The 26,645-nt window shown below is 37.7% G+C and overlaps 1 protein-coding gene and 1 long non-coding RNA gene across 3 annotated transcripts in view; one reads left to right on the top strand and one right to left on the bottom strand.

Moving 5' to 3' along the window:
* Positions 1–26,645, bottom strand: part of GRID2 (glutamate ionotropic receptor delta type subunit 2) — a 1,483,500-nt gene that overhangs the window by 37,306 nt on the left and 1,419,549 nt on the right. The window lies entirely within an intron of this gene.
* Positions 13,012–20,041, top strand: LOC106006154. Its single transcript, XR_001180054.2, has 3 exons — positions 13,012–13,197; positions 18,629–18,715; positions 19,752–20,041. It is a non-coding gene; the product is annotated as an uncharacterized LOC106006154 (long non-coding RNA).

The raw sequence follows: 26,645 nt of genomic DNA, 5'->3' as shown, positions 1-26,645 counted from the left end.
AACAATGTAATTGTAGAGTGATTGCAATTCATACAACAATTTGGGTGTGCAAAGAAAATGTACTTTTTCTCCATAACTTAATTGATCTTCCTCAGGAAGACTGGGCCCGCTGAGCGGTGGGAACAAAACTAAAATTAGCTCAATATGATTTAAAATTTAATCTGATCTAATAATTTAATATGTCTCTAGCTTTAGCTCAAGAATTACTCAAGACTTCTGATTCCTTGCCTTTTCCTTGCTTTTTTCCAAGATGGCATCAGAATTTATAAAGGGTATTATACCCCCTACATTGGAGTAGGGGGTTATAAGGGGAGGCCTGTGGGGAAGGAGCTGCTGGCTTCTTGCTGGTCCTTGGATGGCTCTGGCAGTTCTCCTTTTATGTGTGATGGGTTCAGCCCTTAGATACGGATTGGTGACTATTGCTAAAGTGGGCGGAGGATTTAAGTCCCTAACGTTGGCTAACGTCTTTCTCTGTTCCCTTACGGCTTGTGGGCTCCTCTCTGTTGACCTCTGGGGCACTGTATGTCTTTCTCCGCTTCTGCCATTTTCTTCATCCAGCCCCTGACTCTTTCTCCGCCTTCAGGTACTACTGTGTTGCCACCTTGTCACACTCACTGCAGAGGGCTCCAAAAACTGTCCAGGTGCCTTAACTCAGCGTTCACAGGTCATGGGAGCCAGAGAGGCCTGGGCCCAAAGATGGAGCCCTTGCTTTTTCCTGACTGTGCAGCTCTGACTTCTCACCATCCCAGGTCTTCTCTCCTGGGACAGAGCTTGGTGTGCCCACAGAACTCCCCTCAGAGACCTTAATGGTAAGGGAGGTATCACCCCTCTACCCTGCGTGTGCATTCTGTTCTACCCAGCGCCCCTCACCCTCTCCCACCCTCTGCCCCCTGATGGAAACCTCTGGCCAGAAAGAGGCACAGCCTTCCTTTTTGTCTTCCAGAGGCCTTCTTGGTCTATCACAGTAGAAGGGAATTTTAGCTACAAAATGACAGAAACTCTATGGTCTGAGACCTCCAGGCAGTTCTTCAACCTGAAAGTCCTGAGTCAGTTTGACACTGAGATTGGCAAGGATGAAAAACATCATTTTAACATCTCAAAAACATTGATCTGATCTGTTACAAGCTTATGAGTTACATGTAACCCAAATTAAAAAGATATTTAGGATAGAGTCTCCTCACTTATTAATGTGTAACGTCACTTAAAGCTGAGAAGGAAATTCGGGAATAACTGAAAAAAAAAAAAAGTATTTTTGACACACTGAGTGGATCTGTTTTGGCCCAGAATGCCCACATTATTAAATTCATTTGCTGGGTTCTCACAAAAATTTCCTCTCCATGGTTACTGAGAAAGAATTAATAATAGCATGCAGACAATTTTCAGAAAAATGTCAGCTCAATAGGTTGTTCATTCATTCATCATTTCTTTCATTCTGGACTTGGGAAATGTAGGTAAACTTGGACTGAGGCAAAAGCACTTATCAAAGCCTCGGATTTAGTATTCAATTAAGCACAGCAGCGCTCTGACTGGCATATCTGATATCGGGACTTCCAACATCAGAGTTGTAAAAGTAAATTATGTCCATTTGCTGTGAATCAGGCATCGGTGGCTTTTCTTTTCCTCAGCAAAATGTCTTAATGATCGGTTAGTAACATTAGATACAACAGCTACTTATCGATTACATATAATATCTCAGTAATACCAAATAACCCAAAATAGACTAGCAGAAGCTATTTCCTTTGTTGAAACTGGAATTTTAACTAATTCTTCCGGCTAGTTGATTGCTGATGCCCATTGTTTCAATACAGTCCCCGAAGATTACCCAAGATCTCACAGAGATGAATATGGTATTTCAAACAGGTTTATGAATACCATTTGTTAGGTGAGAGGTTAATGAACATTTTAACTAAGCGCCTGATGGTTGATTCTTACAGGATGTTAAGGTCTCTGTGGCACCTGGTCAGCTGTGCCTTTGTGGTTACAGAAACAGGTCTGAGCTGCATTTGGCCTGCTGGCTAGCTGCTGGCCGGCTCTAGAGCCCCACAGCAAATAACTCTATGAAGTCAACAAGTTTCCATTTCGCTGACAGAGAATTGAAGTTCAGAAGGCTTAAATGACTTGGGCAAAGCTACATCATTAGAAAGCATCGGAGTCTGTTTGAAAACCAGAGATTTTGACTCTTATCCCAGTGCTTTTGAGCTTGTCTTAATAACATATATTAATACGTAGTAATGCCTATTATTAATGTGTGCGCCTTTAAATGAGTACAGTGATCATATGTGGGTTTTGTATTTGATCACACTGAGAACGCATTTGAGGTACACAGCATATATTAACAATGGCAGTATAATAGGTCAAGTGAATTTTGGATTTCCTGGGTTTTCTGATTCTCCTGGAACATACTTCTGGACCTACACTCTGAGACTGGGACCGCCTATACGCCAAAAGACTGCCTGCCCTAATTATTTGAGATCAGGTGGTGTTTGTCTTCTGAGCTCTTTATTTGCTGAATCATTTTCTAGGTGATGGAAGTTTTATCTTGAAATCAGAGGGATGTGAACAAAGATTATACTAAGAGAAATTTCAGGCAGTGGCTATGATTTACTGAGAATGGGTAAGACAACTGACTGAAGCAGAAGAGGTGGGGTTCCTTTTATTATTTTTTAAAGATTTATTTATTTATTTGAGAGAGAAAGGGAGAGCAGAGTGCACACAAAAGAGAGCACAAGTGTGGGCGAGGGGCAGAGGGACTCCTGGCTGAGCAGGGAGCCTGATGTGGGGCTCGATCCCAGGAAATCCTGACTTGAGCCAAAATTGAGAATCAGACACTCAACCAACTGATCCCTCCAGATGCCCCAGGGGGGTTTCTTTTAATCAAAAGATATAAGAATGGTTTTAACCATGTGTGACTAGAAGTGCTATAAACTAACGAGAAGTTTGTTCAGGTTGGTAAAGAATTACTATGGATGCTGTATGAGAATGACAGCATGTTGGTACTAGAAGGGGTCTGGGAGATGAGATCATATTTGACTCCTGTCTAGTGAGGTGAAGTGACCTGCCCCGCTCCCCCTCCAGGGCAGACTCAACAGAACTGGAGTTAATTATACATTTAGTTATTGCTGGAAGACTGTTGTATGTCATAGACCTGCATAAGAAAGAGAAGTTCCCTGTATTGCTTCAAACCTGATATCTCACCATCAGATTTAAAAAAGATAGTCCAGTAACCCGTTTAATTGGTCGGACCTGCTTTTCTTATTAAGAAAATAGTGTCCATGTCTTTATGTACAAAGTGATGTCTTCCTAAGGCATCCATTTTTCTGTGTATGGGAAATAAACTGTAAACTTTCTCCAGACAATCTATTTCCCAAAGGAAAGGCAATAGTAAATGCATGCAAATGTCACAAAGTTTAGAAGCACTTATCAGAAACACTGCACACCATTTTATTTACTTCTTAAGATAACCTCGTGAGGGAGAATTATATTGATTGATTGATTGATTGATTGATCGCACCACTCCTCCCCCACTCCTTAGTCCTGTAAAGGGCTTTAAAAAGGCTGATGTTATTAAATTCTCATTTTAAAGCTGGGAAGATTGAGGCTAAGAGGTGAAGAAAATTTCCCAAGGCCACAAGGCTGGTAATTGATCCAGTCGGCTCTCAAACCGAGGTCTTCTGGCTTCTGCACTATTTTCTTTTCTCGAATGCATTGTCAAGGTCTTTATTATTCCCTGAAAAAAACCACTATAAATGGATGCTGCCTCTTCAGTTCCTGCTGCTTTATTAACTAAGGATTTGACGACTCAAGTTTCTTGGGTAACAGGTATTCCATTGTATCCATTCACAAATGTAACACTTTGTGTAATACATCCTGATGTCTCCGGAGAGCCCCATGAATATCACATGAGTTCATTAATCTCTGTGTGATTAGAATAAACGTCAGATGAATTCATTACCATGAAGCACTCAGGGGGCTTTGCCAACATTATCAAAACAAGGCAGTGTGTTCAAAATAAGGAAGTGGTGTTTTGAAACCTTATCCTTACCCAACGTAAGTCAACATATTGTGAAGTTTCAATCTCTGTGATGCAAACTTCCATAGTTATCCCAGTGAACTTTTTCCTTAGTTTAAACAGTAACCCGTAAAAGGTAAATATTCATTAAATAGCACTTAACTATTTTGAAAGATGTGCAACATTTAAAACAATTTTTAGGTTCAACTGTTGATGAGATTTTCCTTGGCTCTAAAAAAATCATTCGACTTTATAGATGTGTCATTCTTTGACAATGAGCCTGAAACCTGGTATATGGTGCCCATTCAGACTGATCCTTCAGGGTTAGAGTCAGCCCCTTTGATCACAGGTCTTGCGACGCCTAAGAGGGCAAAATCAGCCTCGTTCACAGAGAAGCAATTGCTTGAAAAATCAAATTAGCAACATGATGGATCTCAAGACTTTGGTGACTAGTGAACTTTAATTATTATATATTTTATGTGTTTATGCTGGCAGTAAAAGTCAAGCACTCATTATAGAAATGGCAGACATGATCTTTCATAAAATGAGTGCTGGGCGGCAAATGACTAGATAATCAGGATAATGAAAGCAGGCCAGAAAGATGCTAGAGAGCTGAAAAGACCCTGACGATGGCTCCCACGGAGATGGAGGGCATAATTGCAATTGGAAAGAGAACACTTTTGGTGATCTTTTAAAATGTCAGCTTCATCCTTAAGCTCAGTGTGATATTTGGGTTATAGGGTAAAGAGGAAAAATTCCTTCCTTCTTCAGTGAGAAACTGGCAGTGACCATCTCTGCTAACAGTCACTCTTCAGGCAATACGAAATCTTCTTAGGCAGACCTTTCAAACATGTTTATGAAAGAGGGCCATAAAGTCAAACTTTTTTTGCTTAGCGTGTTATACACATTTTATGGCTATTTTATATTTTATGGATATCTTTGAGTCTGACAACTAAACCTTAAAATAAGTGGGATCTTAAAGTTTGTGCTATGGGTAAGTGGATAAATATCATGATAAAGATCTTTGGCACAGCATTAGGAGAGAGAAGATTATGGAGAAGGAAACTTCCGAATGAACAAATATTCTCAGAACATCTGCGTAAGCACTGAACTTTTTATAAGTTGACTAACAGTTTAAATATGCAGAAGGAATTCATTATTCTAAGAGCTGTTAGAGTAGTAGGTACTCTACGATGAGAATTTTTAAATGATACAAACATCGTCTGGTTTGGAGGATATATATAACGACATAGGTTTAAAAAAAAAACACACAAAAAAACCCCACCTTAGGGTCTATTTGTACTCAAGATGGTGGACAAAGTCAATGTAACCAATTAAAATTCTCTGGCAAGAGTTAGATCATTGATAATAGTAATAGTACAACTTTAGGAAAGTAATTTTACTACGCTTTACCTATATTTTCATAGATGGACAGTCTAAAGTCCTTTTAAAAAATTATATTCTAACTTTCCAGGTGTATTGTATTACATTTAGTATTATTCTGACTCTGCTGGAAGTATTTCCAATTTTTTAATAAAGAGTGTTAAGACAGTAACATCACATAAACTTTCCTCCAAGTGACTAGACCCATACAAAAACAGTCTGTTCACTGCAGACATTTTAAAATGTGAATTCATCTTTCTAATTCCTTTCCATTATGAATCTGAACACGCTATAATGTTTCTATAAATGGGGGAAAAAAAAAACAGTCGTCTCTTAGATGATTATCTGTAATCGCCTTCCTGTGTAATTCTACCGTAATGTGATTCAATGTCCAGGAAGAGGCCAGGCAATGAAAGGCACTGTGCAAAAGGGTCACCAAACCTTGAATTTGGAACAAGGGACAGGTTAGGACCAGCGTTGTGGAGTGCGTGTTGTTACAGCTGCCTCTTAAAGAAACTTACCTGGCTGGAAACTTGATTTTGGACTTGCAGCCTCAGAACTGTGAGAACTAAAGGTCTGTTGCATAGGCCTCCAGTTACTGTGTGATAGTGGCCCACACAGACTCACACACATGGATTGTGAACCATAGGGCATGGAGGCAAGTGTCATGATTTGTGTAGGACTGTCATTTGCGGGTGACTTTCCTGTCCAACAGTTTTCCTGGGATTTCTCTTCTGACCTCCATCTTTCTCTCTCTGGATCATGTTTGGGATAGAACTGGTCTGAGACTCAGAACCCAGAGAATTTACGTGTCATCTTCTCCCTCCCAGTAGTTAGGATGTTTTTAAAAACTAGGATATGTACAACTATAAAATTTTCCTTTTTAAGATACCACTTTATAATTTACAAGGTGTTTTACTGTCATTGCTTTACTTTTGTTACACAGTCCACAAATTAAACAAATCACTCTCTTCTTTATCATTTCCTTTAATAAGCCAAGTGTTCATTTATAAACTTCATTAATTTAACTCCTGTGATGTGTAATTTCTATATCTGGGATGTTACAGTCATATTAAGAAAACATTTGCTAATAAAAACTAATTATGCAAATGAGAACGTGGGAGAGATATTTAAACTACTTAAGAAATGAAATTGTTTTCAAGTACTTCACCTATGATAACCTGATACGGCAAACTACTGAAAGCAAAGTGGGATCTCTCAAACCTTTATTTTGAATGCTGATAGTTAGCTTTCCTTTCACTGGTTAGAGCCAGTCTCCATGAAAAGTGTAATATTGTCAGATGTGTAGCATTAGTTTTTAGGCTAATAACAAACACCCACCCTTTGGGCCTTTGTTAATCAGTAGGAACATAAATTTTAAATAGAATACCTGGATTCCTTAAGTAGTTAAAAGAATAAGTCTCACTTGGAATAGAAATATTGGCTGTCCCTTTTTTTTTTTTTTTTTAATGAGGCAGCAAACTCTGACATAAATGGTTATTTATAAAAAAATTACAAAATGTAGTATAAAGTAGCAGTGAGACCTATCTAACTCCATGCAGAAAAGATAATTGATGTGTTACTGCTGTATTTCACCATTTAGTTTTCCCACGCATGGGAGATATGCTGGGAATTAGTCTATTCCATCTTCTTAATGAGACTTATCTATTACCTCAGATAATGTATCTATTTTCTTCACCAGCAGGACTGTGTATTGGAGTGAAGTTTTCAGCAATTATTAGAAAGAAAATTTACCAACAGATATAAAGGGAATAGTCTATCTTTCCACGTGTCTATGTGTCGAGATAAAACGAAACGGAAGGGGTGTGTTGTCGTGAAGCATACGTTGACTCCCACAGTTCCTGTGCAAGCCCCTGCGAGCTGCTTGCAATTTTTCTGTGATAATAGCAAGAGAGCTATGCACGGCACTGTTTACTTACTTGATGATAGTATGAGAGGCTTCAGTAACTCAGAGAAGAGGCTTGATAAAAATAGAGTGTCATTTAGTCCTGATAACGACTGTCAGAGAGACTGTGTGGCTAGTTTCTTTATTCAGAAATAGGTCTGATGATACCATATGTGGTTATGGACAAAGTGGAGGCATTTGTGAAGCCTGCTATTTCACTACTTTCCCCCAAACTTGACATAATCAGCCTTTCACATCTGTTCCAAATCTTGGTGAATTAGAAATAAAAGCAACCTAGCTAAGTGGGGATCTGAAATATTTGTAAGAACTTTGATGACTACTTGTGGGAGTGCAATTTACCCATGTTTGGATAGCTAGTTATATTTGTCAGTAACTCCATTGCTCAGAATATTGGTAAATTGTAAAGAATCTTTACCTTGCATATGGCAGTAAAGAATAGTGGTTACTACACTCTACTGGTTTCTAGATAAGTAAAAGGGATAAAACCCTCTGATGAAAGTATCACTAAAGTAAAATTCAAGGTTTTTTTTTTTAAGATATTATTTATTGATTTTTGCAAGAGAGCAAGAGAAATGTGAGAAAGATTATGAACTGGGGAAGAGGCAGATAGAAAGAGAGAGGCAGGCTCCCCGCTGAGCAGGGGGCCCGATGTGGGGCTTGATCCTAGAACCCTGGGATCACGACCTGAGCTGAAGGCAGATGCCTAACTGACTGAGCCACCCAGGTGCCCCAAAACTCAAGCTTTAGAGATCACTGCAAGTGACAGCATTCCATCTACAATACATTGGCACACTGCCACAGCAACAAGGGTATTGTGAGAAATAGACTCACTTTGCAGCACGAGTAACATGACTCATGTTAGCTCACTTTCTAGGAGAAGAGACTACACTCTATGAGACTATAGTGAACTGATATTCATGTAATTGTAATAAAAAAAAAAGAGACTTATGCTCTTATCTAGTTTTTGCAGTAAGGCATGACTTGCAACGTGAATTGGAGGAAATTAAAACATAAGGAGTGCTTTTAGATTCTTTGTTACACTAAGCAGCAAGTGATTTCTCAGTGAGTCTCCGTGATGCTCCACAGGGCTCTGGAGAGCCCCCAGGATCTTTCATATATAAGAATTGTCTAAGATGCATGAACAAGATAAGCTGGTATTGGGGTGAACATCTCTAGGGATTAGAGAGGAGAGAGAGTGTTATTGCTTAATGTCACTGATCACAGCCTGAAACCATTGGTCAGAATTCTCAAGTTTCTGAATTTTTAATTTTTTTAAACTTTGCCTTCTATTCTCCTTCAGTTCTGGGCAATGGTTGCCTGGAGCTATGCAGATGGTAAGTATGGTAACCAGTGTTCTTAGAGATGATATCTAATAACTGATGACAGGGCTCATTAAGTCTTAACACTAACCCCCATCCCACTCCCTCCACCACCCAAGAATCAATGGCAGTTTCTATCATCTATTCTATCATCAGTGGCAGTTTCTCTTCTATCATCTTCTCCTACCCTGTGTTAGTTTTACCATTTTCACTTATGATAAATCAGGATATGATCCATAGAGAAAAATGAGGATACATAGGGTTGAAAGGTACAAACCCAATATACTAGGTGTTTTAGTGAGCAAAACATAGATGAAATGAATTCTACTCATGAAACTACTTTCAAATATGCAGGTGGATGAAAGGCATCATAAAATATGATCAAAGAGAAATCAAATAATGACAGTGAGGGATAGAAAAGGGTTTAGGACATGTGAAGGAGAGGAAACAGTTTAAGGACTGGGCTTTTTGGAAGAGAGTGTCACAGTAAAGAATATGAATATAGAGTTAGACCAACATGGGTGGAATCCTTGTTTCCTTACTTCCTGAGTATGTACTGGCAAAGCAATGTGATCCCTCTGAGTTTCACTTTTTTCTAGTCCAGGAAATGAAGTAATACTGATCTTAAACTGTAGTGTGCATTCATCGTGCTCAGCATGATATTAAGTTCTCCATACCAGGCAGCTATTATTATATTCACTATAAAGACTAACATGGTGCATCCATGATGAGAGAGTAGAGTCCATTTTCTTACAGGGTTCCAGTTTCTCTTTTTGGAATTGAACACTGACATAGACAACAACTAAGTCCAAACCCATTGCGCTGCCTAAGGTCAAATGTCTGATCTGATAGTTTGGCCAAGAAAATAAATAGACTGTGAAGTATTTGAGATTGTGGGTGAGGAAGCAGGCAGCTGTGAAGCGCCTCGGAAAACAACATGAAGCTTTTAGGAGGCCAAGCCAGGGGCCAGAAGACTTAGGAAGACAGAAGGACAGCCTCAATTTCAGTGCCATCATTTACTATCTTCTTAACTATGACTTCTCACTGACCTGGGTTTAGTTTGAGGGACAGAATACAATGTGGGGTGAGGACACGACATTTCAATAGTGCTAGCTCCTTCTCCAGATTTCTTGTCAAGTTGAGACTGAGGAGGCCACTGAAGGACCTGTCACCGTACAGCAAATTCACAGCTGCCCAGGAAGCAACACAGTCAATCACTGTCCTTCCCATGAAGGCTGCAATCAATAATGCCACAGGAGCATTTCCGCCCAAGAACCAATAACCGCCTGGAACTGTGGGAGACCCATTATGACCCTGAGAATGTGATGTGGAAAAATGGGATGAATAAAAGAGTTTACTTCGCCAAAAGGAAAAATACAAGAAAAGCAACACCAACATATGCTTAATTATGAAACCTTACTCTCACCCTAGGGAAGTTCGTGGATTCTTTTTTCTTTTTAAAGATTTTTTTTTTTAAAGATTTCATTTATTTATTTGACAGAGAGAGATCGCAAGTAGGCAGAGAGTCAGGCAGAGAGAGAAGGGGAAGCAGGCTCCCTGCTGCACAGAGAGCCGGATGCAGGGCCCTGAGACCCAGGATCCTGAGACCATGACCTGAGCTGAAGGCAGAGGCTTAGCCCACTGAGCCACCCAGGTGCCCCGAGTTCATGGATTCTTCAGCTAGCCACAGATCCACAGATCAGCCGAGAGTGCAATGGGTAGATCTGTTGTTATTTATGAGAATCTGACGCCTGGATGTTTCATGAGATCACATTTTAATTTTTGTACTGGGCAGAAGAAAGGATGTTGTCAGATGATACTCAGAATTTACATTACTTTTGTTTGGGATAATATTAAAAATCTACCTTTATTGATAGTATCAGTGCATTTTTATTTCTATGAGCTTTTGGGGACTTGAGAATGATCCTAACTCAGGCATTGGCTGGATTTGGAAATTCCAGTCAGGATATTGACCCTCCGTTTAATTTACCTCTCGTTTAGCCCTGTAACATATCACCATAGCAACTCTCCCAATATTCTTTACATTTCCCAAACTCTGAACTGCCTTCCACCTGTCTTGTTCTTAGTGGAGAATCTTATTGCCTACTTTATTGAGATGATTACGCCAATGGAAGCCTGATGGTTGTAGGATGAAACCTCAGGTTGTCTCTGGTCCCTTCATCTTAGTCCCTTATGTTTTTTAAAATGACATCACTCTCTTCTATCCTAATTCTTACAAAAAGGGTGCCTACTCCGGCCAAAATTAGTTTTAACGGAAAGCCTTTATCTCCAACCATATGTAACTATTCTTGAAGTTTCCCACTTGAATGATCATCAGAATCACTTGCACTTCCTCGGCTACAGACCAGAGATTCTTGTTTACTGGTTCAGAATCTTCGCCCCTGGGAATTCTCATCATCAAGCTATGGTGGAACCACGGATTTATCCATCGTTGAACTCTCTCCAGAAGTTTGCTTCTAATTTTCTAATGAGTATTTTGTTCCTTCAACCCAGTGATCTGTTTGATCTCTTCCAAAGGATTATGATGGTAATGGTGTCGGGGATCTTTGAGGGCTCTGCAGTACTTACCGCAATAGTTTGCACAGAGGGCGACGTCGTCCATCACTGCGCAGAGTGAAAGGCTGAGCTCAGGAGGGGAAACTAGTATGTGCTCGCTGGGGGCAGGAGGCAGGAAAAATGCCCAATATCTCCTCCTAGTTCTGGAGCACCTATCAATCTCTTCACCTGCATTATTCACTTTATGGTGATTCACTCATGTAAGTCTCAAAACCACCCTATGATTTACTGATTTTATCCCTAGTCTTATGTATTTAGAAACCCAGGAACAAGGAAATGAAGTCATTTGCGTAAGATCATAGGGCTAGAGAGTGTTGTTTTTTGGCTTGTTTTATTTTTGGCAGGGAGAGGGAGAACAAAAAGCCTGTCCAAAGAGAGCATTGTAGAGAGTCCATTACTAGTTCTGTAGAACCGGCGTGAGGTCGCTTTGGCAAAAGTGATCAAAGAAAGTGTTATAAAGGAGGCAGCTATTTGAACTAAGGCTTTGAGATAGAGTCTTAGTAGACCATTTCAGGAGCCATTTCAGGAGAAGGAACAGGACAGATGGAAGCGAAGTGGTTGGATAGAAGCTTCAGGTTGCCTCTGGTCCCTTCATCTGCTGAAGGAAGCTCAGCGCCACTACTTCTCCCTTCCCTACATACTCAGTTCCAAGAATGAGAAAAAAAAGATGACGGACAGGTGGTTCTACGAAGCATGGAAAGGAACTGTGATTGTTTTCTCATTAGTCACGGAACTTTCATTCTCCCCTTGAAAAATCATTCCAACTGCCTTTCTCCCTCCTTCCTAATCCATACTTTATTTTGCAAATGATCATTTCCCTCATATCTTGCCACTTTGATAAGCTGCATTTTAATTCATCAACCTTCTGAAAGCCCTTGTATCCTAGAGGAAACTAGTACATTTTGAACACCGAAATTTAAACTCACAAAATACAACGGAACAAAAATGATCTTTAAAATTTTATCAATTTATCTGTCTCTCTCTGTCTCTCCCTCTCTTACCTACATATACACAATGAAGGAAGAATAAAAGGTTGGCATGCCCATCCCCATCCAATTTCCCTAACCTACTTAATAAAATGAAGAAAATAATCAGGACAAAGGTAACACTTTTTGTTGATACCAAATGTGACTCTAACTGACTCTACCTGTACTTTATCCAATTCTTGCCCTGGTTTACTTAGCATTTATGACTTGGCAAGAATTCTTGACAACTACAATGAAATATGAAGATAAAATACATTTATCACAATGATCTATGTTTTCCTTTGGGCCTTATTTCTAATGTGGAAAAAAAAAAAAAAGCAAGAAAAGTAATTCAGAGCTCCTCCTGCCTTGAGCTCTTATCTCTGTCAGCCTCCATGTCATGTTAGACCTTGCAAGTAGACTGGATTATTTGGCACACATTAAAGTAGGGGGTTAAACATACTAGAAATGAAAAAAAAACCAAAACTGTAGGGCACTTTGATGGAAGTATGCTTGCTATCTTATGTATCTGCCTTTAACAAAACCTTGGTTTAGAGTCTTATAATCATTTAGTGCCCTTAGGCATTTTTCACACAGGCAGAAGTGGTTTTAGACTCCCATTCAAAGTCAAGTTCCAACTAATCACTCCTGGCCTCCTCCAACTCTCCAAGGAGCCATATGGATGATGGAGAGATGTTCTTATTTCTAAATTTTATCCTGCTTTTCAGTTTGTGGAGTCTCATGGAATCTTGGTGGGTAACAAATGACCAAACAAAAAAAAAACCCACATTCTACTGTTACTGCACACAGATAATTTACATATAATGAAATCACACATGAATTAACTGTTGACCACAGTTACAATTTATAGGGTTTTCAGAATGAATGTCCATGCTACTTATTTGTATATCATTTACCAAATTCTTAGATGACAACTTACTACTAGATACGGACCCATATAGCATCTCTATACAATGTCTCAACTTGGACTTCAGAATACCCTCAAACAGTTTTCAGGTGAAACTGTGATTAATTTTATAGTTCATATTTTCTTGATAAGTAATTGATGTGTTTTTGTTTTTAATACTTCTTATACTTATTAATCTTTCTAAACATTTATCTAAATTTCCTTGAGATGTTAAACATTATATGCCCAAGGACACCTATTAGTCCGAAAACCAACACAGCCAAACAGTCTTTTCTTTTGAGTAGAAAACATTTTCTTTGCAGCTTAAAAAATAGTACTTACCTCATGGTGACACTGTGAGAATTAAGACATCCTAATTTTTTGAATGTCTTTAAGATAAATGATTTCAAGTATTACAACCAGTAATGAATTTTGCACTTGATAATATAACAGATTAACTTTGATTATTAGTATACTATTTCTCTGAATGACTTAAAAAATTTACGTATAAGAATTTGATAAACAAATATGTACAGCAGTTTTTTTTGTGTATATAAGGTGATTAGTCTTCATAAAAAGAATAAAACTCAGTCAAATGGTGATTACCCACTTTTTTCAAAGTGCCTCATATGGCATAACATTCACTCATTCAACAAACAATTATTGAGCAGCTACTATATGCTGGGCACTTAGCTGCTTCTGGAGAACAATAACAAGAAAGAGGAGATGATTCTTGCCCTCACCAATCACATAGCCAAGTGAGGCACATTGGCATTAATAAAATATTCACATGAATGTAATATAACAGTAGAGAGAAGAACTACACATGGGAGTTATTTGTAGCATCTATAATTATGGTATTTGATGCATTCAAAAAATTACAAGGGTCAGAACGAGATATACATGCTTTAGGACAGTTTTCCAAGTCTTTGGAAATGAATTGCTTTTATGGTGAAACTAAACAAAGCAGAATGGAAAAAGAAAAGTTACTCAAGACAGCCATTTTTAAACTTCTGATTACATGTGCTTTGAAGCAATTCCTTTGAACTTTGTTTTAGTGCAGTAACAGGGCAGAAAGTGTTATGATCAGTTCTAATAAAAGTCATGTTACAGTTTTTTTTAAAGTATTATGTACCTTTTGCCAGGTTTAGTTTGAGATGGTTTAGCCTCTTGTCTTCTGTAGTATGTAGACATATACACAAACAAAGTAGGAGTGAAAAATATTCTCTTCCATCTCCTTGTAAAAAAAGTCTGTGACTTTTTGTCAATACTTTCAAACATTTGCCTCCATTAAAAAGAATTGTATTTCTTGATGAATTTTCAAGTGAGAAACAGAATTAACCAATTGGAATAAGTACAATGAACATAACCACTGGACCTATAAGTCCATTTTAATGACTGGACTAAGCGAGTGAAATAGCCTCACTGTGTTACAGGAAATGTCTGAAAAGAAAGTTTAAAATGATGCCTTGCAATATACTAATTGATTGGTTTCAATAATGTTCACACCAAACATAAAACAAAATTGGCATGACTACCAAATGCTTTGGTTTTTTTTCTTCTATTCAATATTTGATAATTTTTCATAGTTTGGTAGTCTTGTTGAAACCAAATCCAGAAGTGAAAACACGCCTTGAAATAATGATTCCTGAGAAAGACTGCAACCCAAATGTTCAACTGAAGTTCAAAAATTTGTAGAAAACAATGTATATTGGCTTGTACTTATCAGGAGGGTTGACTATCCTGCTTTTGTGACAAGTATTTAACCAAGTCACCAGAGCATTCCAGCTGGGTTCCCTAAATAAAGTTTGAAATAAAGCATTTGTATGTCATAGTATTGGGGGGCTGAAATAGCCTTATGCTTTAAGAGTGGGCATTGGACTGTATTCACATTTTTGTAGCCTTTTTTTTTTTTTTTTTTTTTTTTGTAGCACGAGCGCAAAGCACATTGTTACACAATACATATTTGTTATGAGTACTTGGTATCTGCCCCTTTCCACCATAAAATAATTTTTATGATTCATGACCTTGGGATATTGCTTGCCTTTTATTCTTTCACAGTTAAAAGATAGCTTTTACGGGTGCCTGGGTGGCTCAGTGGCTCTGCCTTCAGTTCGGGTCCTGATCCCGGGGTCCTCGGATCAAGCCCCGAACCGGGCACTCTGCTCAGTGGGGAGCCTGCTTCCCTTCCTGTCTCTGCCTACTTGCGATCTCTGTCAAATAGATAAATAAATAAAAATCTTAAAAAAAGAAATAGCTTTTAGAATATACCAAAATCCATATTTTACATGGAGAAATTTCTAGTTCTTTGGCACATTCTTTGAGTTCTTTGGCTCATTGTTACAGTCTGCAGTAGTTCTGTTTACATTGGGGTTTCTTGTAGAGCTAACAGAATTAGACAACCAAGGCCCTGCTGCAAACACAGGGTGAACCTAACCTACTGCAACAAGACCACTAACAATCATCGTTCAGTTTTTTTCCCTTTGCTGAAAGAAAAATTAGCTCTGTGTGCAACAACAATAACAACAACAAAGAAAAGAAAAAAGAGAAAGAACATAACATAACTAAAGCCATTGCAATTTTCATCTTCATTATAATTGGAAATGTAATTGTTTTCATTTTTAAACAATACATTTAATTGGATAAAACTGACTCCATATTTAACTTTTGAGTCAATATACCAAAAAAAAAAAAAAAAAAAAGAAAGAAAAGAAAAAGAAAGCTCAAACTGACTTAGCCCATGTTTTGCATTGTTTAAGTTCAAGTGTAAATGTAAAGAGAAGTCATTTTCCAAGCTTCCTGAACTTTGGTTTCCACTCAAAAGAGTATCTGCTATTAGGATTAAGGACCCACTCACTGCCCTTTGGTAACTTTATTTCCAAAAGAAATTCCTCATGTTCACTGACATGAAAAAAAATGTTACATATTTTTATAAATGTGTATCAGTTCTGCTATATAATCTATTTTGTTAATCCTAGGAAATTAGAATTCTGTTCCTCAGGGAGGTAGTAAGCAGGAGACCACATTCTTCCTTTTCCTGACTTGACGTCTATCTTTTTCCCTAAGTCTTCTAAAATCTGCTGTGATTTTGCAAAGCAGATGTACTTCCAAGTGTCTATAAGGTCCACAGTAACATTTTTAAAAAGATTTATTTATTTTAGAGAGAGAGGAGAGAGAGGGAGAGAGACAGTCGGTGGGGGGGGGGGAGGGAGCAGAGAGTCCCAGGCACACTTGGGGCTGAGCCTGATGTGGGACTCAATCTCACGACACTGAGATCACATCCTCAATGAAAACCAAGAGTCGGGCACTTGACCAACTGTGCCACCCAGACGTTCAGACAATTACATTCTCTTAAGATGAAATGTAGTTTCATTTACTTAAGATGAAATGTAGGGTTTTTTTTCTTCCAGAAAATCCACACTGGGTCAAGCCGTTGGTCATGAGAAAATGATGATGATCACAGTAAAAGTTGTTGCAGCTTAGAATTACTGAGCACTTCTGTGATGCCAGTGCTGAAGGCTTTGCAGCATGATTTTATTTCATCCTCAGATGATGCTATAAGAAAGTTACTAACAATATATCCATTTTACAGATGAAGGGACTGAGGCTAAGAGATGCTAGGATGCTCACTCTGTGAGGGCTGGGCTTGCAGTCTTCTCTTTTGCCAGTGCCTGGATTACCACTTTGGAACCTACAGGGCACTTTTGAGTGCTCAGGAGCACTCAGTACATATACCCATAGACTAGATGAATGAATGAATTAGTAGGTGGATATATATGAGGAAAATTCAGGAAGATCCTAAGTGATGAAATTGACAATGATAAAATGTGGGGATCAGAAATGACAGTTTCAAAAATAAACTATAGGATGGGGTGTCAGGATGGCTCAGTTGGTTAAATGGCTGTCTTCGGCTTGGGTCATGATCCCAGGGTCCGAGCATCAAGCCCCACGTCAGGTTCCTTGCTCAGTGGAGAGTATGCGTCTTCCTCTCCCTGACCCTCCCCCTGCTTGTACTCTCTCACTTTCTTTCCCAAATAAATAAAATTTTTAAAAAATTAAAAAAAACCCCACCTCTAAGACTAGTAACAAAACATGCCAAATAGAGGAAATTCATACATTTCTTAATCAGTAGTTGTTTTGGACATGACTGCTCATCAGAATCCCTTGGGGGTCATCTTTGAAAAAAGTGGCATACGTTTATACTATAAGAAAAAGAAAAACTGTAAAAAGGAATGTATAAATAAAAAAGTGAAACTACCACATTTCCTTTGTTCTTACTCTTCCCCAAGCCTATTTCTCATATTTGCCCGCTATCAACAGTTCAACAGTTTCACACCCACATGTGAATATATACACCACTTTTTATTTTTAACGAATAAGAATATATCATAAAACTGTTGTATTATTTGATTATTTATTTATTTAGTTAGTTGACTTTTTAAAATTTAAAAATAATGTATGCTATGGATATCTGTCAATATTAACATGATATTCAACTGTATGGACAAACCATAGTTTATTTAAATCATCTCCCACTGATGGACGTCTAAATGGTGTTTTTAATATAACAAAACTGAAGTAAAAATCCTTAAATGTATATCTTTCTATACCTTTTCAAGTATATTGGCAGGATAAATTTTTAGAAGTAATGTTACTAGGTCTAAGGGTAAATTGTTAACACCCACTGCCAACTTCCTTCAAAAAAGCTGTAGCATGGGGCGCCTGGGTGGCTCAGTGGGTTAAAGCCTCTGCCTTCGGCTCAGGTCACAATCCCAGGGGCCTGGGATCGAGCCCTGCGTCAGGCTCTCTGCTCAGAAGGGAGCCTGCTTCCTCCTTTCTCTCTCTCTCTGCCTCTCTGCCTACTTGTGATCTCTGCCTGCCAAATAAATAAATTAAAAAAAAAAAAAGCTGCAGCAATTTACCTGGGGAGCTTCTACAAAATACAGTCTCCTGGGCCTATATATATGTCCACTGAATCAAAACCTTAGTAAGTCATGCCTGAGAATCTCTTTATACGTTTTAAAGCATTCTAGGTGAAACCAGTCAGATGTGAGAACCATTGATCTAGATCTCTTCTTTTTGGGCAAAGTTTGGTTGAGAAAGGAACTAAAATCAGACTTGACATAATAGATGCAATGTGTTGAAATTATGTAATCCCTCAATCATCAACAATTAGATATGAATGATAATTTTCATTGCTTCCAAAATACGTTATCTTAATTTTTTTTTGAGAGATATTTTCTTAATTTAGCCTTATAATCACTCCTTTTGAGTCAGTAGAAGAGAAGAGAAAAATGAACTAAAGTCCAGAAGTGTAAGACAATTCAAATAAAAAAAATGAAAAAACCAATATTGGAATTCAGGTCCTTAAGTTTTAAATTTTCTTTACCTCCATGTCCCCTCCCATTATATTTTATAGCAAAGTGGATTATCACTGTATTGTTCTATTCTATCGGATATTTATGTATAATGATTCTGTGTGAAATGTGATTTTAGATTTTAGAAGAAAGTTCAAGTATCATTTTGGGTCTTGTCTTACAGATCTATAGAAGACAATGAGAGAGCCACTTGTCTGGGTCCAGTAGGAGTAATCAACATCTGTATCTAAACAGTCTCAAAAGATCTGAGGTTGGGACTCTAGCAACTTCAGTACAGAGATTGGCCCTGATAGTATCTTTAAGTCTTTTATCTTTCTTTCCTTTTTTTTTTTTTTTTAAAGTAATCTCTACACCTAATGTGGGGCTCAAACTTACAAACCTGAGATCAAGAGTCATGTGCTCTACAGACTAAGCCAGCCAGGAGCTCCTCTAAGTCTTTAATTCTTAAAGATAAATGATTGGGACCATAGAAATAGCCAAAGAAAGTGGCTGCTCTATGTGGATTAGAGTACTAAGCTTAGCCAGAATGCACAGAATGAGGGGGTCAGCTCCCCATGCCTCCCCAGGGTTCTGCCTAGTATATTGGAAGGTGGGGCTGCTATCCTGGGTGCTAAAGTATTTCAGTCAATGAAACCTCAATCAATAGTAACTTAAAAAAACTTACCTTTCAAGGAAATTCCTGCCTGAACAAAGAGTAGAATGACATTTTTCTGGAGGTGAATTTTATACAGTTATTATTACTCTTAAATGAAATAAGGAACATGAGAATGGCTCTTATTTATAATGGGCTTAGAATTAGGAAAGTAATCAGATCAATCAGAAGCTGAGATCCAGGTTTGCAAACAGGCAGAAGAAGAAGTAACTATATTTGTTAAACTCTTGTAATTTATTAGGCATTATAACTTATCAATTCCTGCCTAGATTATCACATTAGCTTTACATCTGGTCTAAGTTTCCATTATCTCTCTCTCCAGTTTGCTCTGCACACAAAATCTTGAGAGCTCTGCAAATCTAAATCCTATCAGGTCATTTCCATGCTTATATCTGTTATGTGACTTCACAGCACACTTGGTGTAAAATATAAAGTCTTCAATATGACCAACAAGCTTGTGCAATCTGACCTCCCTTCCTACCAAACTAGCCTTACCCCTCATCACTCCCCAACTGACTTTCTACACTCTAATTACACAGATGTAGAGTATTGACTTTTACCATCTCTTTCCAAAGACTTAGAGCATGCTATTTTCTCTGTGTATAATAGGTTCTCTCCATTCTTTGTTTGACAGGTTTTTGTTCAAGGCCCTTCTCTTAAAGCTTCCACCTGGAATTGACACACTCGAGTCTGTTTGTGCTTTTGGCCAAAGCAATTCATAAACTCAGGCCACTTGGGTTTAACAGGACCGAAAGGTATAATATTCCATTAGGGATTTGAACTGAATATTGGTGAATATGAATACGTCTACAACAATTAACTGCAAGAAGACTTTAAAGCTGAGTGAATGTATCAAGTTTCTTTGTTTTTTATTGGAATCATATCAACTAAACATGGGAACACTAGTGGCTTTATGTTGATAAGAAACTTGACTCTATCTGCACAGTCCTAGTCAACTTTAGTACATGAAAATGAAAACTAAATTGTTACTGTATAAATTAATTTTTTTGAGAGAGAAAATTTTTCAAAACAAAGGCCAGTGGGGGCAGGAGAAACATTAGTAAATGTGACTTTGTGGGGCGAAATTTACTAATTACTGAATTAAATATTAAGAAATGTTTAATTAATTTTAATATGCTAAGGATATTCAAATATTCACATGTGACCTGCTGGTGATAATGCCATTTTTATTTCTGTCAAAATTGAATCTAGAAGGCAGTCATGATATATATACAGAAAAATAAAAAAAAATAAATAAATGAATAATAAATAAATAAATAAATAAAAATTAAAAAAATAAAAAATAAAAATTCTATATATACAGAAAAAATATATATAGAAAATATGTATCTATCTTGAAGGTTATAGAAAGTCACTTTTCACAAAATCTTTGGCATCTTAAAAAGTTATTTGCCGGAATTTGCAGACAGATAACGTCATTAAGTTCCCATTTTACCTGGAAATATAATTGTAGCCAAAATAGTATCTCTCTAAAGGGAAATAACATTTTTGAGTCTTTACTATGACCTCATGTATAAAATTCTCTAAATAACCCTAAGAAATCACATTATTAACTCCGTTTTATAGCTAAGGATCATTAGGTATTGAGAAATTAAGTACGTGCCTAAAGCCACACAAAATGGTAAATGGCTCTTTCCATAGTTTGGCGACCGTGGCCATTGTTGCTATAAACATTGGGGTACAGATGGCCCTTCTTTTCACTACATCTGTATCTTTGGGGTAAATACCCAGGAATGCAATTGCATCAGAAAGGATGAATACCCAACTTTTGTAGCAACATGGACGGGACTAGAAGAGATTATGCTGAGTGAAGTAAGTCAAGCAGAGAGAGTCAAGTATCATATGGTTTCACTTATTTGTGGAGCATAACAAATAGCATGGAGGACATGGGGAGTTAGAGAGAAGAAGGAAGTTGGGGGAAATTGGAAGGGGAGGTGGATCATGAGAGACTATGGACTCTGAAAAATAATCTGAGGGGTTTGAAGTGGCGGGGGGTGGGAGGTTGGGGTACCAGGTGGTGGGTATTATTGAGGGCACAGATTGCATGGAGACTGGGTGGGATAAAAAAATAATGAATACTGTTATGCTGAAAATAAATAAATTTAATTAAAAAAATGGTAAATGGCACAGCAAAGATATAACCCCAAATTTATCTGACTCCAAGACTCAATCTGTTACCTCAGTGATGATGATCTGGTGGCCATTTTAAGTTCCTTAAATCAAAGTTCATACAAAGTCCCTGTTTTGGGGCTCATTCATTTTTTGGGGGCAAATCTAGGCAATATTAAGAACCCAACCTACAGGTTTATCACAGACACAATTTAAAAATTAGAACTATGTCTTCCCTTCAGGCTTTTATTTCTCTTAGATTTAGTGTAAATTTCCTTAACTACTAAAAAAAAAAAAAAATCAAATATCCTTTCCACTGACAGAGAGAATCAGGTGAAAGGGAAGATAGAAATTCACTGTTATTGGGGTGCCTGGGTGGTTTAGTCCTTCAAGCCTCTGCTTTCAGCTAAGGTCATGATCCCTGGGTTCCGGGATTGAGTCCCTCATGAGAGTCCCTGCTCAGTGGGGAGGCTTCTCCCTCTCCCTTTGTATCTCCTTCTGCAGCTCCCTCTGCTCTTCCCCTGCTGTGCTTTCTCTCTGTCAAATAAATAAATAAAATCTTAAAAAAAAAAAAGGGAAGAATTCACTGTTATTTTAGAAACTCCATTAGGCTATCTCAACTTTTGAGCAACTACCAATATAACTTAAGGAACCTAATATATGTAAATCAAACTGAAATTTGAGTGATATTAAATCCTGCAAACCACCACACAGAGGTTGCATAAGTAGCATAGTTAATGGAGTTTAATGCATGGACTTGGGAACCAGAATTCCTGGTTCAAAGTCTGGCACCAATATTGTCAGTTGTGTGGGTTTGGACAAATAGTTTCTTTTGCCCTGATTTTCTCACTTGTAAGATGAAGATAATGATAGAACAAATTTGCTGGGGTTCTGGGGTTGTTACAAGGATTATGGGTTAAACTTTAGGGCAGTACCTAGTGCAAAGTAAGTGCTACATTAATATATTATGTCTTGAAAAATAAGCAATATTTCTATTAGGCCTTGTTGACTCATCCATAGTTTATGGGTATCTACTGTGTGCTAATCATTGTCATGTGTAACTTTGGCCAAAGCAGGGAACTCCAGGAATATCTTAAAGAGGTAATTTTTGGAAGCATAATTGTGTTTAGCAAATATGGAATTTTCCTCTAGAAAACCAATGCCTTTCAACTTTTTTTTTTTTAAAATAGAACAAGTATGATCTCAGCATTCAGGTTATATTAAATTGCAAAATGATTTTTCTACCCAGTCTTTTTCCTACTCTCTGCTGAGTTTTGTTCTTTCCATGTATAGTACACAGAACGCTAGGAACAGGCCAGTGGATGTCACCATGAACATTAACCAAAAATAAAAGCAGCAGAAGAAAAATTTATTGTTCCTCAATACTTACTTGTGAACACAGTAACAAATTTTAAGTTTTAACTTAAAATTTTAAGTTTAACTTAAAATTTTTCACTTAAAATTTTTCACTATAGTGAAAACTTAAACTTGGCGCATCTCAAACTTGTTTCTACCAAATGAGTTAATAGAGAAGAAAACCTTATTTTATTGACCAGGCAATGACAACATTGCTCGGAAGAAAATGTGCTCACATTCTCCATGGGAACCTATCATTTAATGCCTTTTATATTTTAAATCATAATTTGAGCTGGGAACATTTCCATCATTTTTATAAAGAACCCAAGTTACATTGATGAATCTAGGGAAAATCATATTTCCCAAAGAAGGAGTGTTAGTTTTTCTATACACTATGGAGTCCTAGATAAGAAATAAAAGGACTTAAATAAATGGTGATTTTGTTTCTTCTTCCAACAGTAGATTTAGTTTCTAAATGAAAAAAAAAAAAAAGCTGAATGTGGAAAGTAAATTATTGGTTGCATATCTATGACTTTCTGCAGGTTATCTGAAATATTGGAGATTGAGATAATGACTGAAAGGCAAAGACTATATTTGAGTCATTAAGGCCCAAGCCCACTGAAAAACACAGGATGAACACAGTGACTCCTTTATGTGGCCAAAGATGTACTTAGAGAAATGGTGTCATTGTACACTGCTTCGATCTGCTTTGTCAGAGAACAACATTAATTTTTCCTTGGTTTTCTTTTATTTTTTTTTCCTTCCCAACACGTCATTCAGCCTTTGTCCCTTACTGATTCAGCAGACCTAGCTTCTGATTTGATGTTGCTTGCTTGCGGTTGACGATGCGTCTTGGACTCAAGATGATAAGCAGGAGTATTTTATGAAGTCAGGCTTTGTTGGTATTTCCAAGAGTCAAATGCACACCTGCCTATTGTAGCATCATTGTACTTGGATGACTATAGTGCAAAATGGATTGGTGGCAAAGACATATATTTATGTTTAGTGTTGCTTTTGGAGCCACACAAAATATTTTATTAAAAGCTTCAAATTTATTCTGGTACCTTCCAAAGGGTATAAGTTTCTTTGTCCTGACAAAAATTAATGGTTTGCAATGTTTATTTTGTGGAATCTTTCTCTGAAGTTTGCCTTAAAAAAAGATTTAGAAGATACTTTTCCTGTAGAATATCCTGACATCATTATTTGTTACAATTTGTGTTTTCTTACTAGCCTGATCTATTCTTAGCACCTAGATTAAAAAAAAAAAAAAAGATTGGGTCATAGTCTTTTGTATGGGCTGTCAGTGATGGGATTCTCTAAGTTCATTCCTCTGCTGAAACTTGGTGAATGAATTAAAAAAATAAATATAATGTTTTGTGATTTCAAGTTTAATTTTATGTGGGAGAGACTGAGGGATTTTTACGGTAGTGATTTTATGTATATCATCAAATTTTATAACACTTGATTTGATTAAGAGAAACCAAAACCTCACCACTGACAATCTTGCAGTGTCTAGTTCAACTTGTTCTTACCTTAGCAGAAAGCAAATAATTTTACACACTTTTAAAATGAGCTTCTAAAACAGATGTGCAAGTCAGGAATGAGCTTTATGGGGTGGGGGTTGGGGGGAGGTGGAAATCATTCATAAGTAACTTAGTTTCTTCCAGTTACGGAGCTGGGTGCTCTCATATGTGTTAAATCAACTATTCTTCCCAGCTGTCGTCTGAGGGAGAACTACTATCAGTCTGGTTTTACAAATTAATGCCTTGAGATTAAGTGAGTTTGAGTAATTTGCTCACAGTTTCCCAGCAGAAACAAACAGAACTCTGATGCAAGTCTTAAGAGGTCTTAACTCTTAAGCCTATTCACATGATTAAAGAACTTTTATAGAGAGAAATTGCCTTTGGAGCAAGTTTAAAAAAAAAGAACCACCAAAAAGTGGTTTTGTGCAAAGTAAAATTTAGATTGTCATAATGGCTAACGAAAATTCACTTTGCTGCTTTCTCTGTGCATTGGGATAGTTTTACTCCTACGTCAGCCCTAGATAGACCATGTAATTTTGAAAATCTCAGAGGGAAATGATTATTTACATTGATGAGATGTACCCGATGTCTGTCCAGAAGGCATCGACCCATCCTGTTATACTTGGAAAGTTGATGTGGGGTCGTGATCTGTGGTTGCTTATTGATCAGTATTGGCAGTTGAAGAAACATTAAAAGAAAAAAAAAACCCCTTCAAGCTTTGAGTTTTTTGAGATACGGGGAAGTTCCTTTCCATGAATATATATTTATAAACAGGTAGACAGATAGGTAGGCAGGTAAATATATAGATACAGGGAGAGAGATCTATCTGAATGTCTGTTATTTCCTTAACAAGAATTTAAAGTAGAAGACATCCTCCTGTGTTTTAACAGGCAGGCTGGTCCAGGGAAAGTTTCTATATTAGAAACGAGTGTTGGTCTACCTTATGAGCAAGAAAGCCAGAGCATTTTGCAGGGTCTGATAGCAGGGCTCAGGCAGGAATGCCTCTTGTTTAGGCACATGTGGGGTGATGCATGCCAGGCGGGCTGAAGGACCCACGTGCTGATTCTGCTCTGGGCTTCTTTCAAGGGTATACCGAAGAGTAGAAAAGGATCCATCTTATGGAACAGCACAGAGCAGAATCTATACATGAATGCATATAACTGCATTACCTACCTGTGACCAATAATTCAGAGAAATAATACTATGAAACTCAAAATAAGCATTCTAGAAAACCCTCCTGGGTGACAGTCGGTGGAGTAACTGCAGTAAAACTTCTCAAGTTTTTAGCAATAATTACATTGATTCCAGCTGTAAATTGAGTAGAAATATGTTGTTAATGCTGCTAAAGCCAGTAACATCTCTCTGCAGTTTCGTGCCATGCTTTCTCTTTTATTTGTAATTTTTCTACTTTTTTTTTTTTTTTTTAACTGGTCCCACATGTGCACAACAAAGCAAATGTTTGCTTGGGATATGTTGTTTTCCTAGCATCATTATGGAGAAAAGGTAAGAAAAGGACATTTGTGCTGCAGCAGTGTGAGAAGCTGTCCTTTTCAAAAGCATTTTTGCAATGTGGCCATTAGCTGCTGATGGAGTTGCCATGGTTATAAGAGGTCCACTGTGGGAGAAATCTTCATTTATTATCAGATTTTGACAGCAGCGGTCAGAATGCTTGATGTGCGGAAAAACAAGAACTACAACATAAAAGAGCCTTGGCCATTTTAGCCACACAAAGAGTTGAGTTATAACATTAAAAAAAAATATTCAACGATAAAGTCATGGGTGAGTTGAGTGCCAAGAAAAATCTTGCTTTTGAAATAAAATGTATTCCTGTAAACAGCAGAGGCAGAAAATGATAGCCTACTGAAGAAGCAGGAAAGAATGGCAACAGGCATAAACCTACTGAGTTGAACGTGATTAAATCATGTCGTTGTGATGGTTTGCCGCAGTCCTGCTTTCTCAGGCATTCCTCCTCATGCAAAAATCTGGGTGATCTAAGCTACAACTTTAAGGGTTACTGAGCTTCTGGTGTTTTGGTACTTGAGTACAAGGAAAAACCTTTGTACTAAATGTACCTGAAAGCCCTGGAAATACTATTCTCACATAAAAAGTATAAAAAATTCCATTACATGGGCCTCACCACGGTGTGGATTCACATCCTCCATGTCAGTCTGTGATACGCAAATGAGCATTCTTCTGTGGTCTTAGCGCTATGAATTCGATGTGTTTGCTTCTTTGGAATAACAACTGATTTCTCTTGATGAGGGTCAGTGTTTACAGAAAAAAAAAAACAGTATGTCTCTAGTCTCAACAAAAGTGCAAATATGTAATAGATCGTGTAGTATTTATCTCTGGTCGGGGCAGGAGAAGGGCAGAGACAGTATCGCTGCTGGATTGCTAAGCGGACAAGAGTCTGAGATGCTTCTGTCTGATGATCAGAGGCAAAGCCTGCTTATTAGAGAAGGTGCACTGACAGGGATAAGGATAGTCATGGCTCAGGCTTTGGGGATAAAAGCTGGCAG

This window comes from Mustela putorius, unplaced genomic scaffold (genome assembly GCF_011764305.1).
Source record: "Mustela putorius furo isolate JIRA1106 unplaced genomic scaffold, ASM1176430v1.1 tig00003871_pilon_pilon_pilon, whole genome shotgun sequence".
NCBI lineage: Eukaryota > Metazoa > Chordata > Mammalia > Carnivora > Mustelidae > Mustela > Mustela putorius.
This window is presented reverse-complemented; position numbering and strand designations above follow the sequence as displayed.